Here is a 22,340-nt window from a genome sequence, read left to right on the forward strand (position 1 = left end):
AAAACGGATCCAGTTCATACATCCTGTGTTTAAAAAAGAAAAAGAGAGACAGAGAGACCAAAGCACATCTAAAAACTGTCTAATAGATGCCTCATTTGTAACAACCCTCAGTAGGTTGAGGTTGCAAACTCATTGTTCTAGACTCTAGAGTCAGGAGCCAAATCCAGTTCAGTTCACAGAGCATGTGTTTTCATTAGTGTCACTGTTTAACAATTGAAAGATTTCATTTAAGAATCTGGAGATCTGTCTTCTCTTGAAATCTCTGACGATCTGGCAGTACTGGGGCCACATTCCAACCTAGTAACTGCTTTAGGCCTGAAAGAAGCTGTTTGCTGTTTCCAGATGGCCTTACACATGCATGCCTCCTCTTCACTACCCTTCTGGCCTTGTAACATGGAAGTTTGTGTTTCCCTAACTACATGCCCAAAGGCAATGGGAGACACTTTTTTGCCTTCTCTCTGGCTCCATCCACCCTAATCCAAACCACCATCAGGCTCTCCATGGACTGCTGAGGTAACCTCCTGGCTGCTCTCCCTGTGCAGGTCCCGGGCATATTTACCCTCAGATCCATCCCTGCCCTTCACTGACTCCTGGGACCTGCATTTTCAGACACTCATGTTAGCTGTCTCTCAACTGGCTTCTTCCAATGGAAGGCACTGCAGGATCTTGGAAGGCAGAAAAAAGGAAGAAGCCAAGGTATTCATGTCCCTGCCTCTCTGACTTATGTGGTGTCTCTGGCAGGAGCAGCCTGTCTCCCCTGGCTCCGCTCGTGGAGTCCTTACACAGGCTGTGTCTTCTGCCAGAACACACTTGCATCACTCAGGGTCCCAACAAGAAACAGATGGCATAGTTTAAAAGGATAATTCGAGGTGCATTTATTTACACAGGGACAGTTTACAAACATGTGGGTATAGAGGAATCACAGTGGATAGTGCTCAACACTCCTAGACCCAACACAGAGTAAGTCCAGAAGAGTCATCCATTTTGTGAGGAGGGGGCACGTTCAGGCAAGAGATGCAGTCAACTGAGGCTAACTCTATGGGGAAGGAATGTGGGAATAAAACCCCTGACATTGTTTTTCCTCCCTCCTCAGGGTTTCTCTACAGTGGCACTATTGACATTTGGGGTCAATAATTCCTTGTATTGGAACAGAGCTATCCTGAGCACTGTAGAATGTTTAGCAAGAAACATCCCGGCCTCTGCCAGCTAGATGCCTCCTAGTTATGACAATGAAAAACGTCTCCAGATTCCGTCAAATGTCCCTGGGGTGCAAAACAACCCCTAGGTGAGGACCACTGAGATACAATCACCTGCTATAGTCCATTTAGGTCAGCCTCTGAGCAGAGAGACGAATGGAGGGAGGTGGAAAGTGGATTTGGAGAGGCACAACTCCTTACCCCACACTGACCTGGCATTGATCCCACACTCAATCTTCAGATATGAGGATTACCTGGAACCTTCTCAGAGCGCCCTTGCCTGGCCAGCCACACCACTTGTTAAATTAAGCTTTTACTTATTATACTAATTGTACCCTATTGTTTTCCCTCAGACCTTATCACAGATTTGATTATCTATTTTATGTGTCTGTTTATCTTTAATAGCTCTCTCACCTGTGGACCTAAAACCATTTGAGGATATGCGCTGGGACTGCTTGTTCACCTAGATGCTAGCCCAGTGCCTGGTGTAAAGTCGGAGCGCAATAAACACACGGTGTGTAACTAAACTATGAATGAATGTATTCACTTCCAGCAACTATGGCAGTATATAGTCTTTGGGTTATTATCCAAAGATGGTCATAGATTTGAGAGTATGATCCTTTTGATTCCCATCCTGCACCTCACATTCCTGTCATGGTGATTCTGCCGCTCACTAATGTTAGAGAACCTCTGTTTTTCTGTTTCTCAGTAGTGTCAGAGAACCAATGTTTTACTTTAATGTGACAGGCAGTAGAGAATAGTATTAACAACAGGGATCCAGAGACAAATCCTTGGGTTCACATCACTGCTTCTTCTACTTTTGACTTGTTGTGTGACCTTGAGTGAGCTGTTTAACTCTCTGTGCTTTATTTTCCTCATCAGTAGAATAAGGATAATGAAACTACATATCTCATAAAATTAGTACAAATAGTAAATTGAGTTAAAAAATTTTTAAGCACTTAGAAGATCCTCATTCTGCATAGTGTAAGAACTATGTAAGTGAATGTTAAATAAAATAAATGTCATCTCTGGCAAACATTAGGCTTCCTTTCCATAAAGACGTGTTCTTTTATTTCCCTTCCCTTTGGTGGCTACAAGACTGGAAAAGTCCAAGCTCTTTACAGTGAACTTCTCTCTAAGAGGTGCTGAGTATTTAGTCTAGACCACGCAGCCCACAAGCAGCAAATCCTTTAGCCCTTCAGTGGTGCCTCTAGGCTGTGTGAGTTGGCCAAGTTTATGTCAGGATCTGTCTGCCCATTAAACAAGCTTTCCACGGTCAAGGGTAGAACGTAATCTGTTCTACTCATTTACCCTTTGAGCTCTTCTTTATCCATTTAGCATAGGATGCACAGATAGCTAAACAATTTATGAACTAAACTCCCTTCCTGGTTTTTACTTTTATATTTTCCATGAAGTATCTTAATGCCAAAACAAATCAATTATTAATTTTATGAAGAATATGACCTAAGTATGAACAAGTGAAAGAGTTACTGTACTTTTAGATCACTTCAAGCTGAAATATTAACCAAAGGTATTCTAATTAAAACGCCAAGACATGTCTTCAAAACATAGAAACTTAGAGAATAAAATATTTTCCTCTTCATTTTATCCTTTAAGCTTACATTTGATAAAGGTAGAAAGTTCACTTTCTAAAAGAATTAAATACCATTTACAAAAAGAAAACTTAGGTAATCATGTGTAGAGATAACAGAATTTACTTCACATACAATTGAAAGGCAAAAGGGTAAAATGTGTGACTAACATGCATATTAATTCTGAAGAATTAATGGCCTGATTTATCTTCTTTGATTAATTTTTAATCCTTCAAATCTCTTTGCTCTCATCTTCGATCTCTCATAAGACACATCACTTCATCATACATTCCGAAGCTTCATAGACTAGTTTGTACTCACTAGTTTCTATAGAACACTTAAATATTACAAGTGTTGGAGAAACATAAAATCTCTCCTTACCCTTTATCATGACTTCATTTATCTCAGCAGTCTCCACAAATCTAGAAAGTAGCTTTGATGTTTTCATCAGATGTTATTCATTTACAAACTTTAGAGTGCCATCTGTGTGCCAGGTGCTACACCAGGAACTGGAAAAACTGCAAGAACAAGTCCCTGCTATGTAAGTTTTCAGGCACAAAATAAGCATTTAAGCAGAAAAGTTTGTGTATTCAGGGCAAAGATAATAGCAAGTACAAGAACGCTGAGACGGGACAGACTGTAGTGTACTCAGACAAACAAGAAGGCCAGCAATGGATGGGAGAACAGTAGGAAGTGAGGCCCACAGGGTAGCCAGGAGGCTTGGTAAGGACTTCCCCAAACTTTATGTAATGGGAAGCTATGAAGTGCTGAGAGCCAGCCTGATTTACACCAGGACCACTCTTGGAGCAGGAGGCATGTGCAGACCAGAGTCTAGGTGGAAACAGTGGAGCCAAAGAGACAAATTAGTGAGAGGTGACAAAGTGCTGGAGGCCCTTGCTTGCTCTCAACGCCTCCTCGGCCTTGGCGTCCACTCTGGCCACGCTTGAGGAGCCCTTCAGCCCATGGCTGCACTGTTAGAGCCCCTCTCTAGGCTGGCCGAGGCCGGAGACGGCTCCCTCTGCTTACAACTAGGTGTGGAAGAAGAGCTGCGGGCGGGAACCGGGGCCAGCGCTAGCTCTGGGTGGGCGCAGGCTCAGCCAGCCCGCCCTAGGAGCGGACAGCCGGCACCTGGCAGTGAGGGGCTTAGCACCCGGGTCAGCAGCTGCGGAGGGTGCACTGGGTCCCCCAGCACTGCCAGCCGGCTCACACTACTCTCGAATTCTTGCTGGGCCTCAGCTGCCTCCCTGAGGCGTTGGGGACCTGCAGTCCGCCATGCTGGAGCCCCCAAGACTCCCGAGCCCCACCCCACCCCGTGGGCCCCGCGCAGCCAGAGCCTTCCCGACAGTCGCCGCCCCCTGCTCTGTGGTGCTGGGTCCCATCAACCACCCAAGCCCGGAGGACTGCAGGCTCGGGACTGCAGAGCTGCTCTGCCCAAGGTGGTTGCGGTGGGGGATCCACTAGGGGAAGCCAGCTGGACTCCTGAGTGGGGTGGGGACTTGGAAAACTTTTATGTCTAGCTAGAGGATTGTAAATGCACCAATCAGCACTCTGTGTCTAGCTTAAGGTTTGTAAACGCGCCAATCAGCACTCTGTCAAAATGGACCAGTCAGCCTTCTGTAAAATAGACCAATCAGCCCTCTGTAAAATGGACCAATCAGCAGGATGTGGTGGGGTCAGATAAGGAAATAAAAGCAGGCTGTGGGAGCCTGCAGTGGCAACGTGCTCTGGTCACTTTCCAGGCCTTGGAGGCTTTGTTCTTTTGCTCTTTGCAATAAATCTTGCTGCTGCTTACTCTTAGGGTCCACGCTGGGTTTATGAGCTGTAGCTCTCATTCCAAAGGTTTGCTGCTTCATTGCTGAAGCCAGCCAGACCGCGAACCCATTGGGAGGAAGGAACAAGCCCAGATGCGCCATCTTTAAGACGTGCCATCTTTAAGAACTGGAACACTCATGGCAAGGGTCCGTGGCTCTATTTTTGAAGTCAGCAGGACCTAGAACCCACCAATTCTGGACACATCAGTACATCAGCTGAGGCAAGAGATGATCATTATGTTGGAGGACAGCAGCCGCAGATATGAAGAGAAGAAGTTGCACTCAGAATATGCTTTGAATGTGGAGATGACAGATTTGCCAACTGTAGGATTAGATGTACAAGCTGACAAAATGTTTTATTTATTAAATTTCATGGGAATTACGACAATTCTCTTTGCAACATTTTAGTAGAGCAAGAAATTAAGTAGCACACAGCTATAGTGAAAGAAAACAACTAAAGTTTTAAAAACTTTCACCTAGAGAAAGAAAGGAAGAAACAGTACGTCTAAACAGAAACAGATGATACATTTAGATAATGTCTAAACATACATACCTTTAATTACACCCAAATTGTTTTCTGATATATAATAATGCTCTTGGGCATAGCATTAGGAGGTTTACTGAGGATGTTAGAAGTACAGAAAACACGTTTTTTCATACTTTGCCCTTCATTTACCGTTCATTTGCCACTTATCTTTCTCAGTTTTAGAGAACAAAATTTCAATGCAAAATAAAATATATAATTAATAGTATTGCCAATTTATTGACTAGCTACTGGAGAAAGAATTGGCAAATTGCTATTTGTCATTCAACCATTTTAGTTTACCAACAGTTGTTGGTTATTTTTGCCATTGTTAGCAATTTAGCAACTATTGTTAATTTACCATTTGAAAGTTTAATGAGGCAAAACTTGGCAACAGAAATGGCACAACCTTTCCAAAGGAATTCTTTACATAGTGAAATTTCAAAAGCACTCTGGTTGACTTTAACAGTGTTCTTTCTCTCATCTCACTGCTTTGCTAACATTTCTTATATATATTTCTTTTTCTTTAAAATATAAACTATGTAGTCGTTGGTCCTTTATAAATTAATCACGTATCTTTAATATGAACTGATAGAGAATGGTTATTTCTGAACATCTATTTGGGTTCCACAAATCACTTCCCAAGAATTTTTAAATGAAGAACACAAATCTGAGGTTTAAACTTGTAAAAATCCACACATAATGAATATGATTATCCTGGGTAAGTCAAAAGATTCCCTGTAGATGCAAAACAAAAGAATTTGGAACACCCAACACTCCATTAAAATTACCTGGGCATAATCTCTATGATGTCAGGTTGAAAATTGACTATAACTTAGTGAAGTGAAACAATTAATTGTATTGTGTGTAATGTAAACAAAGACTATGAATAGCAAGAAGGTGTTTAGGCTATAGCACACATGCATACACACAAAAAGAAAACCCTAGTACTGTAGTATTTATCCAACCTTAGCTAGGTAAAGAAAATTCTGTGACTCATAAAAAAATTATTTAAAAGACATGCAATTTATCACTCAAGATCTGCCCCCTGAAAGTACAACGCACAAAAGAATTGCATCCTACTTCATCATTTCTAATTACATGTTTAAAATCTGCCTTCTCCCACTAGATTATGAACTCCATTTGGAGAGGGGTGGGGGGGAATCATGTCTACACAACAGTACATCTCTAGTACATTCTGTTAGAAGATAATTGCGATACTCCTCTCCCTGGTTGAGATTGGAGATATGATTCCCTAAGCATACTTCTAGCATCTCTCTGTCCATTTACTCAGTCTTCCCTGGGTAAGCGACATGGAAGCTTGAGAAAAGTAACCAGGAATGTTCGGGTGTACCATTCTCCCTCTTGGGAGCTGCCTGCCCGCAGTAGGAAGTATTTCCCTTCACCTCTAGAGCCTAAATCCCTGTAGAGAAAAGATCTGCCTGCCCTGGTCCAGGACTGCAGGGACCATATGGGTAGGTCTTCCTAATTCTGAGTGTTGGTTCATTGGTTCAACTGGATCTCTCATGAATCTATGCCTCTAATCTTGATCTATAAATGATAGAGATGATATTTTGCTTCCGTCTGCCTTTTAGAGATTTTTCCTTAAATTATTGAGATTCCAGGCACAGCAGGGGGGAAGGTCCTATATTGGCCCCCTTGAAACCCTAACACATAACATAGTATCTGATTCTCTGTAAATGCCTAGCAAATATTTCTTGAAAAACTGTAGAGATTAACACAAAAGGGTGATTCTACAAATTTAAGTTCTCTGCCCACAAAAAGCCTTAGTATACTACAGGCAGAAACTTGGAGGCTTACATCTTGGCCATCCAGTGCCCACTTTTCAGACAAAATAACAGAATGATCTGGGGCTCTGAGATCAAGATTGGGCTAGGATATCTTTGGAAACTGGGTCGAATGTGGAACATCATATGCCTCAAGACTGTGGTAGAGAGGCTGAGTAGGCTGTCTAAAAATACTATTCAATTTAAAGAGTGTACAGAAAGAAAAAATCTGGGCAAGACACCAACAGAATAAAAACCAAGGAGATGGAAATGAGTAGTTAGAACAGAAGTCTATGGAAAAGACAAACTCTGGAGAAAACCCTGATCTGGCTTGAAAATGGCTGCAGCATATTTTATTATGCACTTCACAGGTGGAAATGAAGGAGCTGGAGGGGCAAGGAGAGCTGGTAATGTTACGGTTGGTTGTTTGGGGAAGTGGGCAATGACGATTTTCTCGGATAGGGAGGATGTCCTTCAAGCCTAAGAGCACAACGAAAGCACATTTTACTTGAATAAGAAATATCATTGCCTGATTTAATTTTGCCAATGATTTTCTGCACTATTACTAAAATATACTCACTAAAAACAGCCAACTATAAAACTTAAAACAATCAAGTTTTTACATTAAACAGGAAATTAGAGCTTCCTTGCATAATAAACAACTATTTAGGTTGTGCAAGACACAATATTTACCAGTTCACCCAGAATCTTGAGTTATAAAACATATTTCCTGATGTTTGTTTTTTTCCTCAACTTCCAGGCTTGGACTGGAGCAAGTCCCTGACCACTTAACTCTTAATAGCTGATGCTGCCTCACCACACCTCTTTTCAATTTCTGTACATTATTCAAAAGAAGTGAAGGGAAAACCTTGGTTGTTTGGAAGCTATTATTTTCATTCTCCATGAAAAAAAGAAAAAAGACAGCAGAAGAAAAAAGACAGCAATGAAGGACATGTTGACATGGAAAGAGTAAACTGAACTGACTTTTTTTTCAAGTAGTGAGTCTTTTTTCTAGATTGTTTAGCACTTCTCCTACTATCAGTTGTTTATGTTTTAACTGGATCTATCTGGTGCTGATTTATATGAAGTACTATTACGTACTTGAGTATAACTAATGGTTTAAGACGGTTACTTAAGAGTAGCTAGAAAGTTTGTCTCTTATAAAAAACTATTTTAAAAATATACAGCAAAAGTATCCCAGAAAAAATAATAAATATATAAATATATAATATTTATTAAAATATATATTTATAAAATATATAATAAAATATAAAACTAATAAAAGTCCTAAATGAATGGGAGATTATCAATGTAAATTTAAGAAGTTGATAACTGTACTATAATTATGTTAGAAAATCCACAATGAATAAAGAACCACAATCTATGATGTAAGTTGTAATTTACTTCAAAAGGTTTAAGAAAAAAATTGTGTGTGTGTGTGTATGTGTGTGTGTATGTGTGTGTGTGTGTGTGTGTGTGACAGAGAGAGAGAATATATATAAAATATACACATGGCTTACATGAAACATTCCATGGTATTACATGGCATTATATATTACTTATCGTTTATCAGTAAACATGCATATATTTGTAGTTGTGACTAAGGATATAAAAATGTTTGAGTGCTAACTTATTTCATATTACTCCAAAATTAATAACTGACAAATATTAATAACCAAGTAAGTAAATATAAAAGCAAACACAAGAAGAACCCAGCAGATATCTCTGGGTCAATTCAGTAATATGCCTAATCATACATACGATGACTTTTATTTATTGCTCGTTATGGGAACTTGAGTTAAACAGGCAACAAACAAGTGTCTGTAGCTTACTGCTTTTAGAAATCCTGACCACTGGTTTGATGTCACAAAAACTTACCTAACTTACTTTTGTATTTCACTGTTATTGTATAACAAGTTAATTCAAGGATGGCGATTGAATCCATGTAAAAATGACTATATCCAAATCATTTTAAGCAACCTTAATATATAGCATAAACATAAATACATATAAAAATCAATATTAATAAATAATAGAAATTATATCCATATTTGTTTCAAAAGGAAACACAGATGCATGAAATGTACTCAACACAATAGGTCATCTTTTATTTCTAGATCAAAGAACACTGCCTACCACAAAGTAGGCACATAATAAGTATTTGTTAAGTGAATAAGCAAGTAAACTAATAAATGAATAAAACAAAGTAATATATGTAATGTTTTAATGCAAAAGCTGGCAGACAGCATTCAGTATGTGATATGGTTCAGATTTGTGTCCCCACGCAAATATCATGTCAAATTGTAATCCCCAATGTTGGAGGTGGGGCCTGGTGGGAGGTGATTGGATCATGAGGCTGAATCTCCCCCTTTGGTGCTGTTCTGCTGGAGTTCTCACAAGATGTGGTTGTTAAAAGTGTGTAGCAGCTCCCCCCACCCTCTTGCTCCTGCTCTGGTCATGTAAGATATGCTCACTCCCCTTTTGCCTTCCACCATGATTGTGAGTTTCCTAAGGCCTCCCCAGATGCAGATCCTGCCATGCTTCCTGTACAGCCTGCAGAACCATGAGCCAACTAAACCTATTTTCATTATATATTACCCAGTCTCAGGTATTTCCTTACAGCAGTGCAAAAATGGACTAATACAATATGATCTTAGTAATAAACTTAATAATACTACTGTATAACATTTAACTTTGTCCTAGCCATCATGAGACAATAAATTAGTAATTCTCAATGAAAGGGAGCATGCCACACTCCCCTAGGGGATAGTTTTTAGAGTTTTTTGTTTTGTTTTCTGGTTTTTTGCCTTTACTGACTGTTACAGTGATTAAGGGCCCAACAATAGGTTGAGACCAAGGGGACTGGATGTTGTGAAATGTGTAGTACAGCCCCACAGAATGAAGAATTGTCCTGTGTTTTGTGCAATTTTATAATATCCAACACAAGACAAACCTTCACATTTTGTCGTAGCTTTCATATGTATCAAATTTTCTAGGATTATGACTACTGTGTAAGTAGGGGAAATATTGTATGCTGCTTTCTTTTCTTTGTGGAGGTACTGGGAGTTAGTAAGAAGTTCAGAATGTGTTACTAAAAGCAGTATCACTTGTGGGATTTGAATTGCTAATATTTCAAACAGATGAGTCTGCATTTATAGCTGTTGAATTCATGTTGAAAGAACCTCTCTCTCTCTCTGCCCCCTTCTATCCAACTATGAATACATTTATTTGTCCCTTGTTTTAAAATAATAATTATAGAGAAGAAGGATTGACCATCAACTAAATATTGCCTTTTCCTAAATCTAAATTTATTCATTCCAAGTAAGGACAAGCATCTGCCTCTTTCCTTTTCTTTTCCAGTGAAGCCATGCCTGAGTATTTAAATACTGAAATGCATATCATTTTACTACATACATAAAATTTTATTTCTCTCTTATTTCACAGTTTAGGTATTATATTGATTCTTCAAAGTCATATATGCAGGTAGATTGTATTTCTATGAATTTCATTCAGTGGTAGAAAAGGGGATGACAAAAGTTATTATTTAAAAAGTCTATTAGGTTGGATAGGATTGAAAACTACTGCACTTAATCCTACCTATGAGACGCCAAAATAAAAGGCAGAATTTTCAAAACAGATTTGCAACACTTTTGAAAAATAAAAGGCAGAATTTTCAATACAGATTTGCAACACTTTTGACACCTTAGAAAGTGGAGAAAGAAGATAATCAATGAGAACTATAGTTACGTACTCTCCCCTTCCCACAAGCAACTTGGGCAGGATGCTACCTCTGCGTTGAGCTAGGGTAGGGGCATCCATGAGACCACTTAGAAAGCTTCAAATATGTTCCCTGCAGTTGGAGACATGTGTACCTTCCTCAAGTCTGAGAAAGCTAATGGAGCTAGAAGAGATTGCCAGCAAGATAGAGGTGCCTATGTTTTGATTGACTTGCGCTTCAAGAGTTGTTGAGGATAGTGGATACATGCCCAGATATGGGCACAAGAGAAAGGGAACCCACACATCACCCTTTTATGTCCAACTTGCCCTATAGGATTTCCTAGGAGGACAGTACGAACCCAGTAGTGAAGGTCTGTGTGGAATGGATCATGAATCTAAGGGCTTGTGGGAAGGTGATGAGCTTTGAGCCCAAAGCAATACATTTGCTCTTGTCAAAGAAGCTATCAATCTTCTGTCCATGTAGATATTATCTCTGGTATCTTACTATGCTTGACTCTTTGAGAGATTAGCTCTCAGAGCCTGTGCCACATAATTGCTATCTGAGAAGTTTCATTACTTTATCTGTTTGCATTACCAGTGCAACCTTTTTTAAACAATGCTAGAATATTGTTTAGGAAAGATCCTTTTATTTTCTCCATATTTGTACTCATTTTCAGATATGAAAGCCTACACAAAAATCAATTATGAAATTGAGGAAGACGAAACTAAAGATGCATCATTTACATTCAATCCTAGGTGTATATTTAAATACTCTTCCATAAGCACAGGTTTAGTATATAAAATTATATTTGAAGTTCTCAAATTTGCATGTTACCAGAGTGCAAGCCTCTGTAAGTATTATCATAGATCACCATTCCAATCAGAGTAAAAAGCTCTCCTTGAAAATTTTTTCTTCAAGATTATAGCAAATGGAAACAAAATCCATTAATACTTTAGATTTTTACCTTGTGGTCATAGTAGTTCAGAGTAGTTCAGTCTTGTCATATCATGCATGTATCTACCTGTAAGGTTTTTAACTGTACCATGATTGAAGAATAATGGAACCATCAATTCTAAGCATTTACGAATTTTTTGTCACTCCATATCAATCCAAGTGTGGAGTGGAAAATGAATCAGAGACCAGATTCTATGGCATATAGAGACAAGGGGCAGTATACCTCTCCAGGCAGTGAGCTCTCTATCTCTGGGGACACTCAAGTGAAGGCAAGAATCCTTCATCTAGGAGATGAAATTCCTGCATTGACTCTGAGATTACACAGATAAAGCTAATAATTCATATGCAACAAGATAGATATCACTTTCTAGCATGAGGAAGATCCTGCAGAGAAAGAGTACTAAAACCAGTGACATGAACCACACTGTCTTTTGACTACCCAGCATGCATTCACATTATTTCCTTCCGGGACAAATAGCCCTTTCACATTCTCAGGCCAATTGCTTCACGTAAAATTATCTCTACCTTGGGGGTCCAGGATTGAAGCCCACCACAGGTTTAGCAGTACATTCCCTTCCCTGGCCACAGTGGCAGTTTCAGGGTTGAGCATCAGACCTGTAAGGCAGGTTAATCAGGACCAATAAGCTCAATTCTAAAATTCCCTCTGCAGCAGGCTGGAAGTGGAGTATCTCTTACACTGGATCAGGTATTATCATACTGTGAGCCTGGAACTCTGCAAGGTCAGCTGGCAGTCAGAAAATGAAGCCTATCAAGAGGATTCAGAGTATGGCCTGGCGCGGCGGCTCACACCTATAATCCCAGCACTTTAGGAGGCCAAGGCGGGCAGATCATCTGAGGTCAGGAGCTCGGCAACAGCCTGGCCAATGTGGTGAAACCCTGTCTCTACTAAAACTACAAAAATTAGCTGGGCATCCTGGCAGACAGCTGTCATCCCAGCTACTTGGGAAGCTGAGGCAGGAGAATCGCTTGAACCCAGGAGACGGCGGTTGCAGTAAGCCAAAATCACACCATTGCACTCTATCTAGCCTGGGTGAGAGTGAAACTCTGTCTCAAAAAAAAAAAAAAAAAAAAAAAAAAAAAAGAGGATTCAGAGTAGAAAAATAATGGTCTCTGAGTTCTGAACCAAGACATGCCTGTTCAGTTACATAAGCCATCACAGTACTTTTCCCCTTTTTACTAAGCTATTTTGAGTTGTATCTTTTCTAACCTGCCCATTCCTGCAAATAAAAGAGAAAATAAAAGGAGCAGACTAGCAGATCAAGTGGAGATTATAGTGTTCCATTCTATCCCCAGTACTAAAGATAGTGTCAGATACGTAAAAGATGCTCAATAAATACTGGCTGAATGACTGAAAAAATGCTGCAAGCAGCAGGAAGAGCCAAAGATGGCTTGGAAAAGGAGAGGGATAAGGAGGAAGTGACTGGTGACTGTGTGTTGGTGAGGAGACTACGTAGGAGTACAGGAGAGATTTCTAGCAGCCGTTATGAATGCAAGACTTTGGGGAGATGGAGAGAGGTATAAAGAGAACTGTTAGGAAGTTTGTTCCATGATAAGCTGCATATAGTTTTCCTTATAGAAGGAAATATAACCTGAAATTCTATATATTGTTATTCAAGGCTTCTGGAGTCAGATTTATGTCCTTGAATATGACTTCTTGCAGAGGCTGGCTTTGAGGCAGAGCACACTTGCCAGATTTAATGAGGATTACACAAATGTATCTAAATTCTTTACATGGAGATCAAATTTAAATGTGTTGATAAAAACAGGCATATCTTGACCTGTCCTCAAGAGAAAAAATAAAAGGAACGTTTTTCCCCCCAAGCATAACTTCAATTAGAAAGTTAAGATCGTTTCACATGATAATTTGAAATACGTATTCAGTATAGCCTGTTGATATTTATCTCAACAAAATCAACTCAAATTTTTGGCCATCTAAGTTCTTTTCTTGCAATTTCCTCTTCTATATCAAATCAATGATTTAGGTGTTTTTTTTTTTTTAAAGGAAACAAACTTTTGTAAACAAAAGAAAAGGTCTATTAAAGAATCAAGAAACTTGATTATTTATGCATTGACAGTCCTGCCACTTTTAATAAATCTAGAAAAACATTCATGATTACTTGTAACTCAATGTTTGTGATCAAAAATAAAGCAATGCTTCTAATAGAACCATTACCAGGCAAACATTGACAAACTGAATATTTTACATACTGCCACTATAGCTTTGTTGCACTAAGCTACAACATTTTTTTCTGAAGAAATCAAGTAATATTTTTAGCTTTTTTAAAAAAGACAATTCTATGTTGTGATGCTAACCAGAGCATCTTTTATTTAAATTCTGTGAGATACTGTCACTATATCTGTGGGTAAAGGGTACTTAGTGGAATAATAAAAAATGAAAGCAAGCTTGAAGGGCTCTCCATGACACCAGCAACAACAATAGAGACCTGACTTTAAGTTCCACAGTAACTCTCTCCCTGACCTTGAGTGTCTTCCTCACTTTCTGCATGTCTCACTAAATCACATAAGGTGAAGTACCTCTTTAACAGTATTAAAGACCTACTCTGTTATCACAACATTGAGAGCATAACACTTAAACACATTGGTGAAGAAAGAGAACATCAGATGACTAATAAGAAGTAGGGGCTGGGTGTGGTGGCTCATGCTTGTAATCCCAGCACTTTGGGAGGCCAAAGTATGTGGATTACCTGAGGTCAGGAGCTCAAGACCAGCCTGGCCAACATAGTGAAACCCCATCTCTACTAAAAACACAAAAATTAGCCAGGCTTGGTGGCGTGCATCTGTAATCCCAGCTACTTGGGAGGCTGAGGCAGGAGAATTGCTTGAACCCAGGAGGCGGAGGTTGCAGTGAGCCGAGATCATGCCATTGCACTCCGGGCTGGGCGACAGAGCAAGACTCCATCTCAAAAAATAAATAAATAAATAAGAATTGATGATACTCTAACTTATTCCTCTTGAGCAAATAAAAATATGTCATACTTGGCTTACCAATATTTCAGAATGAAAGCTATTGTCAGTGATTTTTTAGAGAGGCTACATCACCAAACTACATATCAAAACTGAGAAAACATATATAGCTTGAAAATAAAATAATTATTTACCCTTTGTTTAAATTAATTTTTGTTAGCTCCAAATTGTTTTTTGCTACAAATAATATTTAAAATAATTTTAATTATTAACAGTGGTATGGGATTTTTTTCAACTGAGAACTTTTTTTAATCGGTTTAAGGAGAAGAAGAAGATAAAGTAAAGTTCACTTGGAAAGCTGAAAACTCAGAAGATACAATGACCCATGGAAAGGGATGTTAGGGAAAATACTATAAATGATAGACATTTTAGCATGCTTTCTATCTTAAGTAGGATCTCATTTATTTTAAAAAGTCAAGTGAGAGTTGGATCTACAATGACAGAGTTTTCCCAACCTTAGCAAATCTTGGCTCATAAAGGGAACAATGTTTGCACTATGCTTGGGGATAATGGATGAGGTTGCTCCTAGCTGAAGTGACAGCCAAATGTTCTGGGCCACCCCCTGGCAAAACTCAGCTGCTCTAGCGGCTGAGAGGATCAATCTATTCACGCACCTGTGCCCATTCTTTCACCATCTGTGGGGAAACTTTGCTCTCCAAAATAAAAAGGCATGTAAATCTTCCACCACTTCTGGGAAACAGCTCCATGTACACTCATTCACAGTACTGAGTCTAAAAACCCAGTATCTCATTGCAGCCTTCAGTATTCCATAAAGCTATTTGGGGCCAAAGGGTACTATAAGCTCAGACTTGCATACAAAAGCAAAGGATGTTACCTTTGTTTTGTAATCATACCAAAAAGGAAGGTATCATTAATATTATAGCTAAGATCAAAATTCATATTTATTGGCTACTATTTAGTGTATATAAAAATTCAACTGTCTTATATTTGGACAAATAACCAAAATTAATATCTAGCTATAAAATAAACATTTTCTCCTTACAATTCCTATTCTTTAGCTAGCCATTTTGATTAACATATTGCCTGTGTCAACATTTTCTAAAATCATGCTTTCATGTAGCATCTAAGAATTAAGAAATATTAATATCAAAAATGCCAAGAGGAGCAAAAGAATGCACGATGTAACTGAATCATTGTAATAAAATGGTTCAACAATCAATCACCAGGTATTGATCGTTTTCAGGGTGGAGGGAGTTGTGGCTGGAGTGAGGGGAGGTTGCCAGGGGAGTAGAGATAATCCTACACAATGTCTTGGTCAGCCTGGGCTGCTATAACAGAATATTATAGAATGGTGGCTTAAAGGAGAGGTATTTATTTTTCAAAGTTCTAGAAGCTGCAGATCCCAAGATCAAGGTGCTGGCAGATTTCATTATTGGTGAGGGTTCTCTTCCTGGTTTGCAGAGGGCTGCTTCCCACTGTGTTCTCAAAGGGCAGAGAAAGGAAGCCCTGGTGTCTTTTGCTCATCCTGTATGGGCACTAGTCCCATCATGGGGGCTCCATTCTCATGGCCTCATCTAAACTTAATGATCTCCCAAGGGCCCTGACTCCTAAGGCACACTTTGGGGATTGTTTCAACATACGAAGTTTAGTAAGACACAAGCATTCGGTTTGCACCACATAGAACACACCATCCTCTCCATTCTATCTGTGCAGGCAGGAGACTTTTAATGTGAACCTAAGAAAGTAGTGTTTCCAACAGAGAAGACCTAAAGTTCCTCCACCCAATACCATAGCCACTAGCCACAGGTGGCTGTTGAGCACTTCAAATGGGGATAGACCAAATTGAGATTAACTATGTGTAAAATATATTTTCAGGGCTTAGTACCAAAAAAATGTAAAGTAGCATATTATATTAGGCCATTCTTGCATTACTGTAAGGAAATACTTGAGACTGAGTAATTTACAAAGAAAAGAGGTTTAATTGGCTCACAGTTCTGCAGGTTGTACAGAAAGCATGGCACCAGCAACTGCTCTGCTTCTGGGAAGCAGCTTTTATTCATGAGAGAAGGCAAAACCGGAACAGGTACATCACATAGCGAATGCTGGAGCAAGGGATGGGGGGGGTGCCACATACTTTTAAACAACTAATTATTGTGAGAACAGCACCAAGTCATGAGGGATCCACTCTCATGACCTAAACATCTCCTACTAGGCCCACCTTCAACACTGGGAATAACATTTCAACATGAGATGCGAGCAAACTATATCACTTATTAATAATTTTTATATTGATTTCATATTAAAATTATTACATTTTGAGTTAAGTGAATAAACTAGTAGAATTAATTTCACCTATTTACTTTTTAATGTGGCTACTAGAAATTAAAATTACATATGTGGTTCACCTTGTGGCCCACATTATATTTTTATTGGACAGTGCTACTAGCCTAGAGCATAAACAGAATGAGGTAGAAAAAAAAAAAAAGATGAACACACAATAGAAAGAGAAGATGCTCTGTAAACAGATCAGGAAAGAAATATTTTTATTAAGCACATCTAAAATATTTATTGATTCCTCAGTGAGAAGAAATTATAAATTAAGAAGCACTCTGTGTGGTTGGCCTGACTTATTGAGAATCTGTGTCAGGTTCTCAATCTATGAGGTGAATTCAGTCATTCTTAATGAAACCTTTATATTGTTACCTTTACCAATTTCTCTTTCAAGTGTGTTACAGATAGATGGGCATCTCTACTCCATGGAGTCTGACTATTGCAAAAGATTCCGGTGAAGAAAATGTGGCCACATTACAACTGTATATTTCATGTAGTATTGCTAAGGGATAGAAAGTACTTTAAGACAAATGGTTAACTATCCCATTTTAAAGATTTCCAAACATCTTTGAAGAAGACAGAAATGGTCTTTGGCATCTTTGCCCTTCTCAAGGCATTGAGAACTCCCAGGAGTGCTTGTCAACTTCCCCCTGGGCTTCTGGGTGTGAGAGCTCTTCTTTCCCCACTGATTGACTCCACCTACCATTTCCTCCCTGGGCAATACCCTTGTTCTTGCACCTATCATTCTACCTTTTTCCCTGTGTTAACAGGTATCATTTATTTGACCCTTAGCCTTTGCACTCAATCTATTCAAATTTATTCTAATATCCAATGATAAGGGAAGATGGAACTAGTTTGTGATTTCAGTTTTCCAAATGAATTTCCCAGATCATTATGTAAGCTCTGAATCTGCTATGGCAAAAAATAATAATAATAATAAATATAAATATATATATCAGTGGCTTTTTCCTGTTCCAATCAATTACCATGTAGAAAATATGATTCTTTTAAAGAAGCAGGTACAGAGAACTCATATCATGCAATACTCTGAAACCTTTGAACTACCTACTTTCCACTCTTTATCTGTATCCCCAACTATCACGACTCCTAACACTAGTTTTCAACTCAGTTCTGGGGAGATAGAGGGTGAGAAGAGACAGGCACACAGGCAGGCAGGTGGACAGACCCCACAGCAAAACTTTGTTCTTCAGGTAATGAAGAAACACTAAAATTTAATTTTGGGTAAAAATTGCCCATAATATAGTATTTCTAAAGATTCTCAAAACAAACAAACAAAACAAAAAAAAAAAAAAGAAAAGAAAAGAAAAAAGGCCCAAGGATCCTGTAGATAATTATGACTAAGTATTTATTTTAGGTCAGATGCAATAGCCTGAGAATACTCAGGGTTCTAAGGGGACCAACTCATTTACATTCATAACAATTCTATGTTAGATAGTATTGTTATCAATGCCCTCTTTAAAATGACTGAAACTGAAACCCAGAAAGTAAAATTCTTTTTCTGCAGTCAGGCTGCTAGTAAATAACAGAGCTGAGACCAAACCCAAATAGTATGTCTGCAGAGTCCATGCACTGCCCTGCCTCTCTTAAGGATGAATTCAACTCAAAAGATTCTTACTTACCACATATTTTTCTTACAATATTAATGTACCTTATTATTTTTCTTAATAATTTGGACTTTTATTTTAGATTCAGGTGGTACATGTGCAGGTTTGTTACAGGGTATGTTGCATGATACTGAAATTTAAGGTAAAATTGATCCTGCCACCCAGGTAGTGAGCACAGCACCCAATAGTTAGTTTTATAACCCTTGCCTCCCTCTCTCCCTCCCTGCCAGTAGTCCCCAGTGTCTACTGCTACCACCTTTATGTCTATAAGTACCCAATATTTAGCTCCCATTTATGAATGAGAATATGCAGCATTTGGTTTTCTGTTCCTACATTAATTCACTTAGGATAATGGTCTCCAGTTGCAGCCATGTTGTTGCAAAGGACATGATTTTGTTCTGTTTTATGGCTATGTAGTATTCCATGGTACATAGGTACCACATTTTCATTATCCAATCTACCAGTGCTGGGCACCTGGGTTGATTCTGTCTTTGCTATTGTGGATACTGCTGCAATGAACATATGCATGCATATGTCTTTTTGGTAGAAAAAAATCTTTTCTTTTGGATACATATCCAGTACTGGGATTGCTGGGTCAAATAGTAGTTCTGTTTTCAGTTCTTTGAGAAATCTCCAAACTGCCTTCCACAGTAGCTCAACTAATTTGCATTCCCACCAACAGTGTATAAGCATTCCCTTTCCTCCACAGCCTCTCCAGCATCTGTTGTTTTTGAGTCTTCAATAAAAGCTATTCTGACTGCTGTGAGGTGGTAGTTCATTGTGGTTTTGATTTTCATTTCTCTGTTGACTAATGATGTTGAGCTTTTTTTCATATGTTTCTTAGCCACTTGTATGTCTTCTTTAGAAAAGTATCTGCTCATGTCTTTTGCCCACTTTTTAATGGGGTTATTTGTTTTTTGTTTGTCAAGTTCTTATAGATTCTGGATATTAGAATATTTTCTCCTGTTCTGTAGATTGTCTGCTTATTCTGTTGATCTTTCTTTTGCTGTGCAGAAGCTGTCCACTTTTGTATTATGACTATTTTGAGGGCAAGAATTGCAGCTATAATCTGCACCCAATGTGGCTTTATCAACTGGTTCATTCAACAAACTAACCACGGAGCACTTTGGCACTATAATAGGCACCGGGAACTTAAGATGAGCAAGAAAACTGCTGACATTAATATCCTTACCACTGAGGTGGTTCATTAGTGGAACAATAATGTGGCAAATGCTGTCCTAGTGGTATGAACCTAGTTCCAGGAGAACACAGAGGAGGAAACAGTAATTCTGCTTAGCAATATTCAAAAAGAATGAAAACTTGAAAATGACTAAAAATACATTTATTTTAAATTTTCTGTAATACACATAGAATTATCTACTTCCTATAGAAAAATTCCCTTAGATGAGATATAAATTTGTATGGGAAACCATTACCTTGAAAACATGATGCCCCTGAAGCTTTCTTTTGTGGCATATGTTGCTAATACATACAAATATAAATTACACATTTATCATGCAGATATATAAATATATTTTTCACATTTTATGGTCATATCATATATAAAGTTCCTGCTAAACTATCATTATTTTGCTACTGCATTAGAACTTTTAATGATATGCCTTAGAGTTAGACAAGTTTCTGACAAAAGCTCACCTCTTCTCTGACATTATATGCTGATTGTTTTTTCTCTTACTTATTGAGTATTATTTATATTGCTCTTCTACTGATACATTTCTTTCCCACACCCATGTTCACACATTTCTCAAGATAAAGTGTCATATTAAGAGGAAGCCAACATATTTCAAACCCTGAGAACATTACTATAGTGATGTACATGAGATAGTGATGATTTTTCTGCTTCCTCTCTCTCTCTTTCTCTCTCTCTTACTCTCTCTCTCTCTTTCCCTCTCTCTCTCCATGTAATGGGGAGTTTTAATTTATTTGGAATAGTAAGTTACCAGAAAGATATGACAGCAGAATAAAAAAATACCTTTTAGTTCCAAAGCCCAGTTTAGTGCATTCAAACCAGGATATTGTTGAGAGCTAACTTGTTTCCTATAATAAATATGCTTCAATCAATGTACATCTTTCACAAAAATAAAACATTAAAATGAGCTTTATAATTCTATAAGATGTTACTTGACATGTAACAGACATTGCCCTCTGAAAGAAGGGTTCAATGTGGTTTAACTCCCTTACAGTTTTTTGGAAGTCAATCACTTCTAATTCAATGACATTCTAACAGCAAAAGTTCAGAGGCTTAATTATGAGATCTACTGATAAAATATAATTCTTCAGTGAAATGCAAGTATGCCATTATTCCTTTATTTTTAAAAGAATTTTATTAAATCCAAAAATACAAGAAAATTTTATTGTGTGCTTACGTAAGCACAAAAATAAATGACAAAATCAAATGTGGGTCATGAGGTCAATTTTCTCAGGGTTAATAAATTGTAATTTATGAAATTACAAATTAATTACCTTAGTATATTAATAAATTATAATTTACAAAATTACAAATTAATGGCCTTAGTATATCTAACTACATGCATTATAAGTGGAACTTTTATTTTCCACATGCCTCTGCTTCTTTAACAGGATTAAAAATATATTCAAAGCAATGTACTACAGGAAAATAACTAAATTTTGAGTCAAAACACAATTTGATGGGTACAAAATGCTGAAATGTCCAAGGAGTTTATCACTGGACTCCTATATATAAAACATATTCTGTTCTGTGTTAGGACAGAGACACAAGATGTGATATATTTCTATTTCCTTTATGTATACAAATGATGTAGTATATAGGTAGGCATCAGCAATAATGGTTTGAACCTCATTATTCTATCCTCTACAAGGATTAGTTTTTGCTGATTTGCACTTTAGATTCTTCACTTCCATTGAAAAGCAATGTAGAAAATTGCATTAAAAATTAAATTGGTAGAAAGATGTTGTTGAGATAACTAAAAGCACTGTATACAAACTGCCACAAGATAAATTTCTTACATATCTTAAAGTCAGAAAAGCTTTATTTCTCATTAGGAGCTGATATGTTTTATTCTTTCTAATCATGTTTCCCTTTTTACTTTGGCCACCTGGAAGCTTAATGTATCACTCAAATTCACTGCAGATAACTCTATAATCTCTATGTCTATTTTATGTGTTTTAATTAATATGACCCTAAACAAATCTCTTAATCTCTAAGTTTCCATTTCCTCATTTATAAAATATTCACAAGATGTTGGAAAACTCAAAGTAAATTATTTATGTAACAGTGTTTTCAAATTGGTTTACAAATATTAGGGCTTATTATCTTCCCAAAGATAGAACCACTGAAATATGTATTTCAGTGGTGCTAAAGGTCCATAACCCTAGTATTGGATATCCACTGCCATTTTGTTGTATCTTGAAACTTTGAGAAACTATCCCTCCTCCTCCCCTATGTTCTACTGTCAGAGCTCCAGGAGTGGACATATGACTAGATCCTGACTGAAAAAGCATCCTACGCCCCCACCCATAGTAATTACTTCCATATGACCACATGACCTGTGCTGAAATAAGGAAGGTCATACCTAAGACTGCTGGAACGAAAAGGAAACTGGTGCTCTCATTTTATGGAAATTGTTCGCAGTAAGACAATCTAAGTCTGGAGCTGCTAAGAGACCTTTTTTTCCCCACTTCACAGGGAGAATATGCTTTAGAATAAAACCGAACCAACACAAAGGAAAGCAGAATTGAGAGAGAAAGAGATGGTATTCTGATAACAGAGTTTGAGTGTCTTGACCCAACCATGTCTGAAGCCATCTGCAATCCCAAATACAGCATCATATCAT

General features: G+C 38.1%; 1 long non-coding RNA gene across 1 annotated transcript in view; it reads left to right on the forward strand.

The window, feature by feature from the left end:
- LOC108520627 (uncharacterized) overlaps positions 1 to 1,699 on the forward strand; it is a 26,436-nt gene extending 24,737 nt beyond the window's left edge. Inside the window, exons 4-5 of the long non-coding RNA XR_001882946.1 lie at positions 543 to 696; positions 1,602 to 1,699. This is a non-coding gene — a long non-coding RNA (uncharacterized LOC108520627). The remainder of the gene's footprint in view (positions 1 to 542; positions 697 to 1,601) is intronic.
- The last annotated feature ends 20,641 nt before the right edge of the window (positions 1,700 to 22,340 follow it).

The sequence above is a fragment of the Rhinopithecus bieti genome, unplaced genomic scaffold, assembly GCF_001698545.2.
Source record: "Rhinopithecus bieti isolate Rb0 unplaced genomic scaffold, ASM169854v2 scaffold_52099, whole genome shotgun sequence".
Classification (NCBI taxonomy): domain Eukaryota; kingdom Metazoa; phylum Chordata; class Mammalia; order Primates; family Cercopithecidae; genus Rhinopithecus; species Rhinopithecus bieti.